General features: G+C 36.3%; 1 protein-coding gene across 1 annotated transcript in view; it reads right to left on the reverse strand.

Annotated features, from left to right (window-relative positions):
• Positions 1–19117, reverse strand: part of FUT8 (fucosyltransferase 8) — a 141204-nt gene that overhangs the window by 96869 nt on the left and 25218 nt on the right. The window contains exon 2 of the mRNA XM_050898162.1: positions 17492–17568. The gene's annotated coding sequence lies outside the window, so the exon portion shown is untranslated. The remainder of the gene's footprint in view (positions 1–17491; positions 17569–19117) is intronic.

Raw genomic sequence — 19117 nt, forward strand, 5'->3', positions numbered from 1 at the left:
ACGTTATATAGTAAAAGATTGAGATTGCCAAAACATCAAAACCCACAGGCTTCATTTAAAATTTAAGTAATCATAAAGCATTGTATTTCAAGTCTGTCGGGGGGGGGGGGGGGGAAGTACATTAAGATACTAAAACTTGTTTTCAAAGTTCAGGGAACACTATGCGCTTTAGATTCTAAAAGTTCTTGATGTCTGCTATTCAAATATCCCAGAAGTGCAGTACATGGAGAAACAGAAACTGAAAATTAGACAAATAACATTGATGAAGTGGTAACTGATTTTCTCCCCACCCTCCATCCATCACCACACTTTTAACACAATACTACCAATATAACAAGCACTGGAATTCTTTCTTTAGAAAGGATTCCTTATGCTTGATTGAACTTTTCAGATATACCAGTTCTCCAAAGGCTTTTGCCTTCTGCAGATACATATGCTTTTATAAAGACTGAATCAAACAGCCACCAAAATTCTGACTGAATTGTATTTTACAATCTTCTTGTTCTCAACCTACATAACTTGTAAACATCAACTTGTAAAGACATCAGAAGCAAAATATCTAAGCATATCATTACAGTATCTCAGATGTGAATCTAACTCTGCCTCTTCTGCTCATAGTTTATTCAAACTTGAATAAACTTGGACCACATACATCTGCTGTTTTCAGATTTTTCATAAAGGCATCAACTTGAAATGAAATGTAATACTAATTTGAACACATTTGTAGAGTGGATCCAGTTTTTGACATGCTGAGCAACAACAATTTCACCTGAGGTTGAAAATGCTATGATAATTAGTTCCTCTAAAAAACAGTTTTATGGTTTCTTAAGCCACCTTTTCAGGTGTTGATTAATACCACATAAATGACTTCAAGACTGTTAGTAGCTGCCACTGCATTTATTTGGAGTAGAATCTTAGCCTTTTCCTTTATGTAGTTAAACATCTTGTATACAAAAGGAACACTCACACAATTTCTTTCAGAAAATGTGTCACAATTTTGTGATATTTCTTCTTTTTAAATTCAGAACAAAATAAAAAAGTGCTAAATTCCTTCATTAAACTATAACACCTAGATTAAATGACAATGTTGTGCTTTTTTATTTTTACCTAGAGTGGCACTACTGATCACTTCTGTCATTGCTGTCCTACCTTTCTCTACCACAGTATCTGCTCAACACAAGTGAATGTTAAGTCTTTTGCTACGGTCAGTGTAATACTTTAGCAGTTTAAAATATTTACAGGACTGGTGGCAAGATATTCTACTTCACACTATAACCATCACTCTTCAGAAGTATAAGTGATGATGGACATCAGTGTCCATATATCAGGAGGTCAAAACTGACGTAAGCTTTCTTAAATAAACAAAACCAAAAAGAAGCTACCTGAATATGACAGCCAGGTGAATTTTGTTATCTATTTACTAAATACATTTTGAATCTATATTAAAGACAGCAACACTGAGGGAAAGAGAGTGAAGAGAAATGTAACCAGGCATGTATGAAAAAATTCATGCAATATCACGACATCCTACTACTGCAGTAGCCCAGGGTATTTTTGTTAGCTAATGATTTTCAGAAACTTACTTTCAAATACCAGATATTTGGCAGAGTATTTTTGTTTTCCTTTGGAAAAAAGGGAGTGATGGGCATATAATTTCTGATTGCAAACTGTCACTTGTTACTTCACAGAAATATATATAACATCACAAAAAAGTCCTTTAATTGGCATATACAAGAAACGGTACTTCGTACTTTTATACAGAATCATTTACAAATGGTCTAAATATTTATTAATATATTTCATAAGATTTCTCTAGGAAAAACTCTCTATGCAACAATGGATGGAAGAGAAATTACGTATACTGAGTTTATCTCACTGTGATTTGCATAGGTGGCTCCAGAGAGAAATAAAAGATTTTAGATCCAGTTCTCATTAACCCCAAAAAACTTGAGTTTGGGGATCTTCATTTATTTTAGTCACACACAAGAAGTTAAAACTTTTAAAAACACACATGCGATGGAATACGTATTGTAAATATATCAGTATACCTTGTTTTTTATAGCAATGATGGTAGACGGAAGTCTAAAATAGCATTGGGTGATCAAAAATTCAACTCCGGTATTTTTAAAAAAAACCACTATCCTGATTTGCTTTTTATGAATCTGTTAACATTTTCCAAACTGCAAAAGGGATTCCTGATGCTAGCAAAAATAATGGTGTACTGACAACCAGATCTACAAACAGAATGTTTTCATTTGTTTCAGATTACTAAATAATAATAAGTTTTTAAAGAAACTCGGTTATGCATAAGTATAAAAACATTTATGTGTTGTCAAAAGCCAGAACAGGCTTTAAAAAATATTATTAGAATATTCATATTACAATACATAAAAAGAAATATGTGCAATAAACAGCAACAACTGCCAGACAAAATCGTGCTTTACAGTTCTTTTTCTTAAGCAATGCATATTAAGATCATAGCAAGAAAATGGGAACATTCAAGGCCATTGTTTCAAAATACACCTTTAATGCAGTGAGTTGAATTTAACTCCATCTAAAAACTCACCCAAAATCTTAGTTTTCCTTGAATCAGAAATGAACCTAAAGCAGTATTTTGACATTTCTTAAACCTGAACCAGAACAAATTGAACTAAACTGAAAAATTTGCTGGTTGCTATTTCAGCGCACATAAAACAATATCCACCAAATACAGAACAAGGCGGGGGTAGGGGGAGGGGTGCAAAAACTTCTTTACTGCCAAATTCAGCTTTATGTTTATGGAGTGTAAAATAATTCTTTTAGTCTTTTCACATAGTATTCCAAAAGGCTTCCACATACTGTACTAAGTAACACAAATAGCCATATCTTCATGAAATGCTATATGCACAGGTTCATTTAGTACCATTCAGATTTTTTTTTTATTCATTATCTGACCACAGGAAGACATCTTCCCAAATCTCAATATGTACTCATTTCTAACTTTCTCCACTCCTAATCTATATTAGAGAAGTGCACTAAAAAAGGACACTTAAACTGTAAACTTTATGTCAAGATTATTTAGAACCAAACATAATGCTAAAGTTTCCTATACAGATTCTATTCAGAAAAACTCAAGAGACTCTGCTTTCCAGATAATTTCTTCTTATGAATAACTCTTTTTTTTCCACAGTTTCTCCAGATTTGCTTGGTACAGAAGTTAAACTTACAAATCTTTTGCCTCAAAGACCAGCTTTGGAATTCTTTTAAAATAAGGTTCTATTAAATACACCACCTTCTATTTTTCTGGTGCAGAGACCAATATAAGCAATAGTTACACAACAAAGTCAGTTCTATATATACATATGAATAGGATTTTGTCCTAGTATAGAACTATAGCCAACTAAGATAAAGCTATATCCTATGAAAGAAGTACATTACCAGGGAGCAGCGTGGGCCATCATTTCACAGTTCTGTTGAGGAAACTTTCCCACATGCAATATAGGCTTTTGGAACAGTTTGGCATAAGCTTTTTTTCTTAGGTTTTTTGTTAATTTGCTTGTTTGTTGGTTTGGGGCATTTTATTGTTTTAAGTGTTATGCTTTCTCTTCTCTCCTGTCCCATTCTCTCAGATTTTCTCTGCTTGACAAAAAAGTGTATTACAGACCAAAACTGCTGAACGTTAGGATATAAATAAAACAGCATGAAACCCAATAAATAATTACAATCACACACCATCAAAACATTCTTTACATGTTCATAGTTCTGATGAATCTAGAAATGAAGATCGTTTTAAAATGTTCAGGAGACCATTATCAATAATAAAGTGAAGGGCGGCGGAAATCAACTTATTCTGACAATAAAGAAAGAAAAACATCAGGTTCCCCCAAACGCTGTGCACTGCAACCAGTTCTACCAAAATGATCCCAAAATAATTCTCATATTTGATATTAAAAAATAAAATAAAATAAAATTTTACCAATGACCTGGTTCTTAGTTTGTTACAAAATAATTTGTCTTCCCTGCTTGCTTAGGAAAAACGTCTTTTACAGTTTATTCCTTAATCTTGTATAATTAAATGACAGATGGGGAAAGATTAAAAAAAAACAGAAAACAACAACAACAAAAAAATCACTACACAACAGAAAAACCTAGAACCCTTTCCACAATTTGACTGCATGAACTGGTCCAGAGGAACAGGGGGGAAAAAAATGGCAAAATTCTTCTTGCCTTGAAGAACTCTGAACAAGCAGTCACACTGAGCAATTTAGCTGCTGAAGAAAGATAATCAATTGATAAACACAACAATCTTTCTAGATGAAAGAAACACTTGATCACTCATCATAACACGCCAGGAATTAGACTGAAATTAAAAGAAGTTAGAGCATTAAGCAGAGTAACAGAATAAATCATATTTCAGAAAAAATACTTTAGGTGTGAACAAAAAAGAAAACAGGAAAAAGCATTTGTTTATACTATGCCTGCTAAAAAGAATATAGATTAAAAATGAAAAAAACCAAACAAACAAAAAAAAACCCCAACCTTTCCTGTGTGTATATGGGCACATAACATGCTTTTAAGGTCGCTAAAGAAATGGCACAGATTAAGATCCTGTTGAAATACAAGACACTAACAGAAGTAGCTGGCAATGACTTAGTGAGTGTCTACAGGAAAAGGAGATTTGGAAGAAGCATACATGTATAGAAGTACTAAATTGCAACAAAGTTCTGATTATTTTCTGTATCAAATTATCAGTTAAATTAATTCTTGTGATGCTTCTTTACAGCCTGTTTTGAGTCTCAGTACTTACAGAGCTAGAGCAAATCCATATATTTTAGGAAATCACACAAAATGTACTGATTATATTTGCATGCACTAGGAAAAGATCTCATGCTCTCTGCCATCAACCCCACCTCCAGATGATATGTTCACAACCGTTACTAAATTATGAAAAAGCTGATGCAATGGAATAAATGAAATGCAGGTAATTAGCAATCCTTTGATATAAGGCAAATGGGGAAACTCCTCAAGTACTGCCAAATATGAGGGATTTGCAGAGTTCAAGCCTGAAAGATCATTGCTCCAAAAAGGCACGTGGAAGAAATAAAGGCAGAGTGAGGGGTGGAGAGCATATGTTATTAAGATACTCTCTGAAGCCATTAGAATGCTGTCCTGGTTTTGGCTGGAACAGAGTTAATTTTCTTCTTAGTAGCTGGTATAGTGCTGTGTTTTGGATTTAGTGTGAGAATACTGTTGATAACACACTGATGTTTTAGTTGTTGCTAAGTAGCGCTTATCTTAAGCCAAGGACTTTTCAGTTTCCCATGCTCTGCCAGCAAGCAGGTGTGCAAGAAGCTGGGAGGGAGCAGAGCCGGGGCAGCTGACCTGAACTAGCCAAAGGGGTATTCCATACCATGGAACGTCATGCCCAGTATATAAACATGGGGGAGTTGGCCAGGAGGAGTGGATCGCTGCTCTGGCATCGGTCAGTGGGTGGTGAGCAACTGCATTGTGCATCACTTGTCTTTTCTTGGATTTTATGTCTCTTTTTTTGTTATATTTCTTTCCATTACAATTATTATTCTTATTCTTAGTTAGTAGTGTATTTTAGTTTACTTTAGTTATTAAACTGTTCTTATCTCAACCCATGAGTTTTACTTTTTTTTTTTCCCTCCTCCCCACCCCACTGGGAGCGGGGAGGGGGAAGAGGCTGTGCGGTGCTTAGTTGCTGGCTGGGGTTAAACCACGACAAATGCATGAATTGCATTCCACCAATTTTCTGAACAGAGATGGAGTTTTCCTTTTTCTTGACCTTGCTTTGTGCTATGCTCCCTGCCCTAGTGAGACATCAAAATAATAATCCACTCTAATATATGTTGCTGTAAAATGCTCCCAAACTCAGAGGTTATTTTACACTGGTCAAATCCTAGCAACATTCCCTGGAATACTGCTATTGTACTGAACAGCCAAAACTAAATATAAACTGCTAGCTGAAAAATCTAGGGATCACTTGAATAGTTCTGATTTAGTGATTTTGTAGTATGTTCAGAGTACATGTAAATGCCATTACTTTTGACTTAAAGTGTATGCTTCAGAACAGAAGCAGTTTTCAGAAATGTACCATTTCAAATATATTGTGAAGCACTGATGTAGAATGAATGTTCGATTTTCAGTTTTTGCAAAATAACTTCAGAAGTATCAGCATTAATTAACTTTTCCCCTCCAACAGAGCTTAATTATTCAGATTCATCATACAAATAATTTCATATCATAACACATTTTAAGAATTATTTATTAGTAATAGCAACAATTATGAATTGAAAAACAGAGATTCCAGGTATATGCAAATTAGTTTTCTGGAATATCCCAGGAAAATCAGGAAACAACATTGTAAAACAGTAAGAAAACATGGAGATAAGCAGACTGAAAACAACTAGATGAATTGTTTGAATGGAACCAGTGGGACAAAATTAGTGTAAGGACCTTTAACCTGGATGTTAATTTAGAATAGAAATGGTTTAGTAACACAGAAATACAAACATCATAAAATATTTTAAGCAAAATAACTTAGGTACCTATTCTAATAGTATTGCTACATTAGAAAAAGTTTTATTCCAGAAAGCACCAGTTGTCATACTGCTGCTAATAGTGGCACATCACAGCATATATATATTTGTTTTTGTAAATATTCTGGCTCCTGTTCACAAAACCTTGTAAACCACAGAAAGGTGCACAATGCAGTTGACATTCGAGAGCCTTCTTTACCATTGCCTAAGATATGACTAATGGATTGTTTTACAATGCTCTGTGGGATGCTAATCACAGCATTCAGGGAATAATGAAAACTCAGAGTCCACTTCCCACAACTTCATTTGTAGCTTTTTAGTGTCCCCTTTCTAAAATACCTGTGGCTCACCACATCAGTTTTCATTCTGCCGCCCTCCAGAAGAAACATGAATTCTTCTCAGATGAGTGTTATACACATATAACAATAGCATACATCATTTTTCCATATTTGTTTGACTTCAACAACTACCAAATCACGCTGAAATGAAGACAAGATAATCAAGAAGAAAGGATGCATGATACAGATGGTGCACAAAAATCACCAACTGCCGCAAGCATTGATTGACCAGCTGCACAGTGCTGAGTGGTGCTTTTGGGTCTGTGAAAAAAAACACCAAGTTATAAGATCATTCACTGTTACAGTTATAGCACAATCAGCAATCTCCTTACACCACTCAGATTACGTTCATGCCAAACATGACTGCCATGTAACACCACTGACAACAAAATCAAAATCATACGACAATGGGGCAAAATGGAATGATTGCCCTCCGGAAGTTTGCAACCCCAGACTACTATCAGTCACCACCACATCATCTACTTGAAGGAAAATATAATGTAAATAGCTATCATCACATATAAAGAGCCACTAAAAACATGACCTCCTGCACAGAACTGCAACTGTAATGTGCAGGAAAAAGAACATTTTAAGACAGTGGAATTTCTAAAATGATCGATCAAGAGGAAAGAGACATATAGCAGTTCTGCCTTCCTAAGTCAATCTTAAGCATAGAAAGGAAAGGAGTACTTTTCTATGGTTAAAAAAAGAATACCATCAATATTAACACGGTTGGGCAGGAAGGTGCAAAAAGCACTCTTTTAAAAATAGGACTTTGTGAAAACATTAGCATTTTTCCTGGAAAGGCACATATTCAGTGGCAGAACTGCAATGACAATATTCATTCTGAAGGATTCTACCTTTAGCCTGACAGGTGAAATTCTAAACGGTGTCTAAAGAGGAGAAAGGAGTGATACATCTACTGCATAAGAAGATGCAACATGACCCTTGAATATGCATCTGATTGGCTGAAAAGGAGCCGGTAGTGCCTTGAGACAAGGATGGATTTCACAGAATGTAATATTCCTGTTACTGTTACACTTTGTATTTTACATAGTATTTGTGACAAAAACAGTGACTTTGGTAAGGGTATGTTGATAACATGTTGGCAGAGGGGAGTATGGTACTGAGAATTGAACTGGGATCCCTCTGTAATACTGTGTAACGTTTGTTCACTGAGCAATAAAATGAGGTCTCGGTTTCATTTCCAAAGCCAATGGCAATCCTTCCTTTTTTCCATCTAATGTAGACATTCTACTAAATAGTCTTGTTGCACTGCCTCTAATACATCATGCCTCCCATCTCTGCTTGCCAAGTAGCCTTTTTACCACCAGAGAAGCTCAGAAAATCATTTCCTAAGCTATGTCTTCCCTTCTCCTAATCAGTCTTTCAGGTATCTGATACCTCAACCAAAGGCCACTGACAGAAAGCACGGATTTATTTTGTTCACATTAAACAAGGGGGAGTGGAGGGGAGAACACAAGTACCATTACATTTTTCCTATGAGAATCTCTCCAAATTAGATCAGTTTGTTTCAGGAGTGGTTTGTCACCACCCTCAAGAGAATTGTATACCATTCATCATAGCTTACAGATACCAAAAGGCTGCAGGGCGAACTGTTGAGTAGCTGAAGATACAAATGTAGAAACAGTGCACTAAAAATAGCCAAAAATTTTAGAGGCAGTGGTGATTATGGCTGCTGTATGATACTGAAGGCAATCATGGCAAGCATTATACTTGGCACCGGTGAGACCGCACCTCGAATACTGTGTTCAGTTTTGGGCACCTCACTATAAGAAAGAAGTTGAGGTGCTGGAGCGCATCTAAAGAGCAACAAAGCTGGTGAAGGGTCTAGAGAACAAGTCTTATGAGGAGCAGCTGAGGGAAGTGGGGTTGTTTAGTCTGGAGAAAAGGAGGCTCAGGGGAGAGCTTATTGCTCTCTACAACTACCTGAAAGGAGGTTGTAGCGAGGTGGGTGTCAGTCTCTTCTCCCAAGTAACAAGTGATAGGACAAGAGGAAATGGCCTCAAGTTGCGCCAGGGGAGGGTTAGATTGGATATTAGAAAAAATTTCTTCACCGAAAGGGTTATCAAGCATTGGAACAGGCTGCCCAGGGAAGTGGTTGAGTCATCATCCTTGGAGGTACTTGAAAGACGTGTAGACACGGTGCTTAGGGACATGGTTTAGTGGTGGACTTGGCAGTGTTAGGTTAACGGTTGTACTCAATGATCTTAAGGGACTTTTCCAACCTAAATGATTCTACGATTCTATGGCATAGAAAAGGCATCTGCTCAAAACTTTTCTGAAACAGCACAAGAAGGGGAAAAAAAAAAAAAAATTGGGGGGGGATCAAGAAATGCCTTTTGTACCATTCTTATTTCCACTTTACCTCCCATATCTGGCTTAAAAATCAGTTAGTTGGGCCAACTAATTACTATCTTGCTTTCAAAGAGTATTTCAGATCTCCAATGTATTTTATTTTTATGGCCTTGGTTGTGACAAATTTTTGTTTGCAATTAATTGATTTGGTAATACATAACCAGAAATTCTACCTGGTTGCCAGAACACAATAGCTTACTTAATTTCATGGGCTTTTTATGGCCAACTAGGTTTTTAAGATGCTTTGAGAGCTAGTTCTTTTGTTTCCTTTTCTTATCATGTATTCAGAGCTACAATCAGAAGATGTGCCAGGGAGGGGAGGGAGAATATCGAGCTTCCACAAGAACATAAAAACAATAAATACAAGCTACCTCCCTGAACTCACTTCACTCATTCGTCAGGCCTCATGTTGGTATCCAAAGTCTCCTTGCTTTCTCTAAGAGTCTGTATCCTCTGGTACGTCCCCTTTCAGTTAATTAATTTTCACAGATGTTACTATGGTACCCCCTTCTGAGTCTTGAAAGAAATCCACTTTCTGCTAATAATGTTCCTAATGTATTCCAAACAGGGATAGCATGAAACTGCATCAGAAAGTCAAAAGCATGGACAGCAGCACCAGCATTTTAGATATTCTCTTTTCCTCTTCTGGTAGAACCCACCTTATCACCCAACTTTTCATCCTCTTCTTGGTTCCCTTCTTGTATAACTATGATATACACAGAGGTATTCCTGCAAGTACTCAGCAGATGGGGTTGCACTTTTTTTCTGCCCAGTGGAAGGACAAGAGGCAACAGACACAATTTGGAACACAGTAAATTCCAGCTCAATAAAGGAAAGGAAAAAAAAAAACCAAAACAAAAAACCCCAAACCTATGAGGATTGTCAAACATTGGAGTAGGTCTCAGATGACGTGGAATCTCCATTCTTGAAGATATACAAAACCAGACTTGAGCAAGCTGCTCCAACTGGAGCTGCTATTGAGGAGCTGGAATAAATGGAAATCCCTTCCAACCAGCATGATTCTACAATTCACACATGCTGAAAAGATATGTGCAGTTTACATTACACAGACTGTAGCATGAAAAAAGTTACCCAAAACACATCGGTTAATTTTAAAGACAACAGCTTGATTCCAATCACAGTAACCATTAGGCAATTGAAATTGTAGCCAATTGCTGACAAACCACACTGTGAGGAACATCAATGAAAGATTATTTCACAAGACAGGGAATGTGGCATCTACAGAGTGAAACAATGTTAGCAGGAGACTGCTTTTCATTTACCAAACAATTTTGTTTAAATACTAGATTTGGCTTTACCAGCAAAAGCTGAATTTTGAAACTGAGACACGCAAAGCTACCATAAATAAGTGTTATTCCTACAAGCAAAATCTTGAATTGGGGGCTTTGCTACAAATCCACATTCTTCCTATTTCAATAAATTGATTTAAAAATCATGGCCATATCACAAGGAGGTTTTTAATAAAAAGCCTATTTAAGTTCAGCCACTTACAAGCCTATTTTTATACAGTATGAATGAAGGCTAATTGCAGTAGTCACAACGCTTTTAAATTTTTGTTGAACTAAGTATTGATAGGGTTCATTTAAAAAGCCTTCGGGGGGAGGGGGGGGAATTTGTTTATGCAGACTGTATTAATACTGTCTCCAACATAATCTGACTTCCCACAAATTGATCACTGAAATCCAATAACCATCAAAACTTTTTCCTATTTTTTGCCTCAGAACCACACATTTTGTCCAAGGTAATTGTCGTGGTTTAACCCCGACCAGCAACTAAGCACCACACAGCCACTTCCCCCTCCCCGCTCCCAGTGGGGTGGGGAGGAGGAAAAAAAAGTAAAACTCGTGGGTTGAGATAAGAACAGTTTAATAACTAAAGTAAAATAAAATATACTACTAACTAAGAATAAGAATAATAATATAATAATTGTAATGAAGAGGAATATAACAAAAAAAAAAAAAAAGAAATAACACCCAAGAAAAGACAATTGATGCACAATGCAATTGCTCACCACCCGCTGACTGATGCCTGAGCAGCAATCCGCACCTCCTGGCCAGCTCCCCCATGTTTATATACTGGGCATGACGTTCCATGGTATGGAATACCCCTTTGGCTTGTTCAGGTCAGCTGCCCCAGCTCTGCTCCCTCCCAGCTTCTTGCACACCTGCTTGCTGGCAGAGCATGGGAAACTGAAAAGTCCTTGGCTTAAGATAAGCGCTACTTAGCAACAACTACAACATCAGCATGTTATCAACATTATTCTCACACTAAATCCAAAACACAGCACTATAGCAGCTACTAAGAAGAAAATTAACTCTATCCTAGCCAAAACCAGGACAATAATGCATAACTTTTACTAAAGCCATCCATGTGATTCAAACATATTAAATGAGAGAGAATGAATGATTCCCAGATAAATTGCTCAACTAGTTAGTTACCAAATATGTCTGTTTTCAGCTCTTACCAATGCCCTTTCATATAGGATTAAAGTACAAATCTTCAAAACTTCTCAAGTAACACCTCAATAGAACAGGCTTCTTAAATCTCTAAAATGAGATACACTTTCCCAGAATCTGAATAATTCTTACGGCTTTTTTCTAAACCCCTTCCTACTTCCTAACATTATTTCTGAACACTAGACCTCCAACCTAGCCATAATATACCCACCGTAGTCCATTAATATTGTATACAGCAGTAGTATCACCTCCTCTACATCCCTCCTACTGGTTGTTTCATTCAAAAATACAGTCTCTAACCTGTAAGTGCAATCTACAATATTAGTCTCTAGACCTGGGATCCAAATACAAGTTCTTCAAGTAAGTTCAACTTAACAATTTAACACTTAGTGATCTCTTTCTATCATTAAAATTACTATATCTTTAAAATTACAACTTTTAGAGACTTATTAGGAGCAATATATTCCCGTCCAAGAGCCAGCAAAGACAACGACCAAGAACACCCTGCCATGCAGCCTTAAGGGAACCTTCCTCAGGGTTTGAAAGTTCCCTGTTTACTGACAGTTTTTTGGATTCACTAACCAATTTTAATACAGTTAACATGAGTTACAACAAATATCTTTAGGAAAAAATCAATCTGATTAAAGGACAGCATCATTAGGATCAATTACAAGTGAATCACCCCATAATTAACCTGTGTCCTGATCGGGTTTTTTCTACATACTGGCAAGGCACCTGATTTTTCTCATTCCCTTTAGACTTGGGTTATTTCAACATTTGTTTAAAAACAAAAGGTCACCCAAAAAAAACCCCAAGACTGAAGTGCAAAAACAATTCAATGAAGATTTTCCTATGCTAACAGGTTCTGCCAATTTCTGAAGTGTTTATTAGCCACCATTTAACATAATCCAAACATAGACACAATAAAGAAGTACTGAATTATCAGTGTAGTATTACATTAAAAAAAAAAAAAAAAAACCAAACCCAAAGCCAAAACAACTGCAGAATATTTCTATATTGTAGATGTAGCCTTGGCATTTATCCACATCCTGTTCTTCTCTCCATGACAACTACAATTTCTTCTAATAAACAACAAAAAGTGGGCAAGACAACACCCTCAGTCTACAATTTTATGCAAAATGATAATACTAGATAAAAATTCTTAACTCACAGATACTTTCATCAGAATTGGCTATACCATCCCTGTATTTCATATTAAAAAACAAAAAAAACCCATGACATAGTTCCTCACCTATTTAACTGCAGGAACTTGTGAAGCAGGAAACATATTCCAGACAAAACAGACTTCTTGTCTGGCTATTTCCACTGATCTTGTCTCCTTAAACAATTTGTCAACACTTAGTTTTAGTTTAGTGTAACAGTCTAATCTCAGACATTGAAAAAGATATAGATTATCAATGATATTTGAAATTTGATTTTTCAGGCACTATAAAAATATTACTAATTTATAGCCAAATAATATCTACCAGGTTACCATCTCTAATTCTGCCAAATTTACATTCAATGTTTTAGATTTGGACTATTTAAGTATAAAATTAGATGCATTCAAGATCAAAAGTTACTTGGTCTATTGGAAGGAAATATTTAAGCTAAAAAAATTTAAAAACTTACTGTAACATGCAGATAGAGATTCTATGCTGCTTCTGTGCATCTTTTTCAAAAAGCTGTTCTCCCCATGCTCCACTCACAAAAGAGATAGCCGATTAAGGAAAAAAAAAAAAAAAAACCAGCTAGAAACTAGAGACTAAATCATAAATTGTAATAAGGTTATCAGAAGGTTATTAGACCACCTCTCTCCTCTAAGATGAGATCACACATGCTCATCTTACCATTTTTTATGAACTTCCAAAGACAGACATATGCTCTTCCCAGTCTATTGCAGTGCTTCACAAGCCACACTGCATTAATCTCCACTGGTAAAAACGTAAGCTTATTAGGTTTTGTGGTGTTCCAAAAGACCTAGAACAGCAGCACTTACTCTCTGTATTAAATCAGTCTCGATTTTTTTCAACCTCTTCTCATAGGTCTTCAATCCAGTGTTCTGATCATCAGTACTCTTTGTCTTCTGGACTCTCCAATTTGGCAAGGTAATTTTGATTTGTTTGCCTGTATTAAGTGCATGGCTCAAAACTGGACACAATGAGCTGGTTGACTCCATTTCTACCCTAAGCTGAGTAGAGGAATGTCCACCATGTTTTATGACAGTGCTTCCATTTGTTTACCCTGGTATGACATTACATTTTCAGAACTTCTTTTTGTGCATGATACTGTTGACTTAAGGTCAGCTCTTAACCCTCAATCTTTTTCTTCAGAACTCTCAGCCACTCCTTATTCTGTATTTGCCTATTTTATTTTTCTTTAATTTAAAAACAGTATTTTAAGCTTGCCCTTAATGGCTTGTATCCCATTTTTCCCAGATCATTCTAATTTTTTGGTTCATGTTAAATTCTAATCCAGTCTTCCAACTTCTCTGCAGTCTCTCAGCCCGGTTTCATCTTTCACTGCAGTAAACATGCAAGTCAATGGATACATTAGTAACCTCTTCTCTTGAGAAGGAAAAAGACAGGAAAGACTGTTGTTTGTGCTGCTGCATCAGAACTGACTTACATAGAACGCACTTTTAACAAAGAATATATTTCAGAGAGCCAGCCAAGCAATAAGCCATCTTTCAGACAAAAATCCAAGCTAAATGACTACATAATAAATAAATAAATTTATATTTAATAAAACAGTGAACTGAAGCCGAATGTTAGAACAAGAAACAGGGTGATCCTGTTTGATGATCCTCAGATGAGGGGGAAAGTAGTAAGCAAGAAAGATAGTAGACACTTCAGAAACACAGAGGGATGGTCCAGCTTTGATCCTGATAAAAAGGGCAGGGCTAGATCAGCAACATACCCTTCTGAAAAGATATTTTCCTTTTCCATCAGGAATCATATGTTGATCTATTTAGATATGTAGAAATAAAGAATATCTATCCAAGATTTCAGGTGCCCCTACAATAAAACTTAAAACTCAAAATAAAGGCCTTTTGCAGAGATTAGTTTATCTTCAAAAGCCTATCACAGATAAATCTAACTTACAGTATGTCCAAGAAAGGATAAGAAAGTGTTTCAGAATGTAATAAAAAATGCCCAGCTGACCTTTCTTTTTTAATAAACTACAAAACTGCAGTTCATAGATGGAATGGATTAGACCAAGTGTGAAATATGATGTGAACAAAAAAGGGAAAGACTACCATCGGAATGTTTTTACATGTGAGCAGCAAAAAGAAAAAATATTAAATAGGCAGATGGATTAAATACAGTTTTTCCCAGCCAGACTCTGATAGCAGAATATAGTTCTGAATGCAGCTTGCTATGCAATCTGACAGGAAGCAGGAATCCAACACAATCCATAGATTGCATAATCAAGTAATACGGGAAAGGTATCGCCTTTGCTCTTTTACTTAGCTACTTGCCTCAACCTACCAGCACTACCTAGCTCTTACCTAGATCTTAAGCTCAAATCAGCTTTCCTCCACTGCTCAGTCCCCCTTAGTAGTTGAGCAACACATACAAAACCACTGGCTTAACCAGTGCTCCAGACACTACAGTTTATAGACCTGCACAAATCCTCTTAATTATCCTCCTGCACAAATTGAACAGAAAAGGCAAAAAGAGGTTTCATGCAGTTCTCAACCACTGTGCTTTGTCCTTGCTAAAGGAAGGACTGCATCTCTACAAAAGATGCAACCATCACCACAGTTTACAGGCAAATAAGGTATGTGAACACAGTACAAAATGAAGTATAAAAACTAAGTATAAGCAACCATATATGCACGCATTCAGGCTCACACTTAAACCAAAAAAAAATTTTAGTTTACAAAACTGTAAACTAAGATACAGACAAATTGCTGTATTATGTAACATCATGTACAACGGACCAGCCAATTCTGATAAGAAGTGAGGTTTGGACAAGTCATGCAAGTTCTTCATATGTACTTTTCATTCATTTCCAGGGCCTAGAGCACACAGATATTCCACAGGGGGCTGGGGCGGGGGGCGGGGGGCAGGGGGGAAGACTATTACAGATTTTCTAGTTATCTGCTAAGATTTTTTCCCTCTGAATCATTGTTGCTATTCGGTATCAACAGGTCACTCCTACTAACAGCAAGGGCTGGGAGGGATCTGGCGAGATTAGCCAGTTCTAGTCTAAACCTCTCACAGAAGCCACATCTGTTCTTCTCCAAAGTCAAACCATCTATTTCCAGTCTAGCAACTTTAACACAGCATTACCACAAACTGCTGGACAGACCTACTGACTGGCTGCTGCCTAAAGGGACAGGTGATGCTCCCACACTCTTTGCTCCTGCCTGTAGAGTCTCATGTCTTCCTTTGCACCACTTTAACACTTTCTGAACGCTGAGCTGATCCAACCCACAAACCAAGACACAAAACTAGCCACCTTTTTGCCGGGTTTGCAAGACAAATCAGTTAACCAGTTTCAGCAGCAGTCAGATATGGAGGAGAGCAAGGTTCAGGAAATGGAAACAACGCCTTTCAGCAACAGTAAGCAGCTACAACAGCTAACCCAGTTTCAAGAAACCTAACTGGATGCTTGGAAAGCTACCACCATATTCTTTGTTCTGTCCTGGCCATGAGGTCCTCAGAACATCATTTTAAATCCCACTTTTCTTTTTTTTTAAACCACTCATTGAATTCTTAAGCTAACAAAGTACTTCAAGAGTTATAACTGTATAAATAAATTATAATAATTGAGAGTACTTTAGATGTCTTCAGCTTGACAGCCATTACTGAAGTTGGGTGAACAGTAAAAGCATCTCATCTGCAACAAAATGTGCTTGAGTTGTTAGTCTAATCTGTTCAATTGTGAAAGTTCAAGAAACTTTCACAACCTTCTTATCCTTACCATAATTAACAATACCGATCATAACAGTTTTTTCTACAGTTGCATCAAAAAAGAATAACGTCGTAACATCCTTGGTTTCCAAGTTCACACCTGAATTCAAGTTTCAGTGGAGTTCACTTCATTCTTTAATCAACTTCTCAAAAAGAAGAGAGTTGCTATTCTTCTAAGATTTATCTTTTATGATACATTTATTTATTTAAATGAGTATTATGGTACTTGCACAGACCTTCAAAAACACAAGAATCTGTAGTGTTAACTTTTTAATACTACTCACCATTTGAGAAAATCTAGCACTGGATCTAGGATATCCCAGAGCACACAACAGTTGCCAGCCACAACAGCTTAGTTACTTATAACTCTCAGAGAAACTTCATGGAATAAGGCCTATGCCCACCTTCTACAGAAGTACTGCTTAACTCTGAGGAATACATGTAGTATCTGCAATACAGATGAAAAGGCCCAAAAATACTGCCAAAGAATAAGGGCTTTGTACATAAGATAGAGGACACATAATAAATCTATCACAGAATTTCTCTTTTTAGAGGTAACAGGCAAAGAGGAGAAGTGAGAGAAACGGGTGTAAGGAGAAAAGAAAGGTGAAACGGGTGTCTGATTGACCCAATTTTGTCAGTGATCTGACATAAAAGCAAAGGACCTGACCTCTCTTTTGCAAAGTTTGCTTTTTCCAGCTGACAAGTATTTATCAACAGAAGGGCAGTTTTCAGTTGCTGTTTAAGTAGCACAGGTCTTCATCTAGTTTCTTTACATCTAGTTTTTGTCCCAGTGGAGGCAACATCACAGAGGAACAGAAGTACTTACTTACCAGCAATAGTTATTGTGCAAGTTAATACTTTTGGGGACCCTCCTTCCTCACTTTCATTTTGAAGCCTAGGTAATTCTCTGAAAGTAGAAAAGATCATCATTAGTTTTTATATTTTTTTATCTTTATCCATGTTTTCATCCTTTGACTATTAAATGCAGCATTCAAGAGATGCATGCAAACCCTCATTAAAAATATTGCTCAGAATTTTATATGATTTGTGATTAGATGACTTGTAGCAAAACTCTTATGAAAACAGAAATTTATACATATGAACAATCTCTATTTATACTGAAGTCCAAAAAAATAGAAACTGTCTGCTTCATCGCCAAAAAAAACAACAAAGGCTAAGTATAAACCCTCAAGGCATCTGTGAAAACAAATTAAGAAAGCAAGGGGAAAAAAAAGCAGTGGGTTCATTCTTGAGATATATAGAGCCAGGAAAAAAAACACTGAGAAAAATTATAGGATCAAGATCGTAAAAATCAGGTGCCAAAAATTAAAACAGTAAACTCCTCAAACTGAAATAATTGCAACATGGAAAAGAATAGGCTCTACCTTTAAAACAGATGTAAGCAAATTAAGTTGGTTTGTTCCACTTGTTTATTTATGTTTGTACATAAAATAACATACACAGTAGAGCATATATAACATAGTAGATTGTTTTAAACAAAATCTTACTTTTGGGTCATCAAGGCATGGAGTTACTACATCATTTTATAACAGTGGTCTCACTAATTCAGAATGGCTGTATGCTACTGAACTAAGTGTTGATTCTTGGCCATTTCATAGAAAAGCAATCAAAAGCTGCACATATCAGACTCTGAAACAGCAATAAATTGGATGCTGAAAAAGCTAATTTATGAACCTGACTTCAAGGAAAGGGATAAAACTGGGGAAGAAAAATAAATAGGAAACCAATTAAAGCAACAATAATACCAGGAATAGGGGTGAAGAGAAAATGATAAATGCTTCAGGTAATTGTCTTTTACTGCAATGAGAATTCTGCCAAATTAGTCTTATTTTTGAATGGAAATCAAGTGATTTTATATTTCGAAGAGAAGCTTCAGCAGCTGTACTGTTAAATGAACAAGGTGAACTGGCAACTCTAAAAATCTCAAAAGCAGCAACAGTGATAAAAATAAAAAAAAGGCTGAATTCTGTATTTTCTTTTTCGTGTAATAAATGCTTTAAAATAATCAGCACCTACAAGGTCAGAGTCCATGAACTTCCAAAAATGGAATGCCTGGGGGAAAGAGTGAGATAGCCTATTTTCATTTCCATTTGAGATTGATGGTTTGGGTTTACTTCAGCTAAGGCAGCACTCAATAAAAAGGATATAGCTTTTCCTGTGATAAAGGATCTCAGAAATCCAAACAAAAAAATACAACACTGTCACCCCATGTATGAAAAGTAACATCAGGGTTTTAGTCTTCCAGAAAACCTAAACTAGTTCTTTTATTGTACCTCTAACCAAATCAGTTACACTACCTGTTTCACAAAAATGGACAGGTGAAACCATCAGTTGAAGGTGAGTCAGGAAGCGAAGCAAAACTGAATATGGAACCCCCCTGTTCCAAGAGCTAGCCCTACAGCGAACCCATTAGAGCACAGTCTAGAATGAAGGTT

Source organism: Gymnogyps californianus, chromosome 5 (genome assembly GCF_018139145.2).
Source record: "Gymnogyps californianus isolate 813 chromosome 5, ASM1813914v2, whole genome shotgun sequence".
In the NCBI taxonomy this organism is placed as follows: domain Eukaryota; kingdom Metazoa; phylum Chordata; class Aves; order Accipitriformes; family Cathartidae; genus Gymnogyps; species Gymnogyps californianus.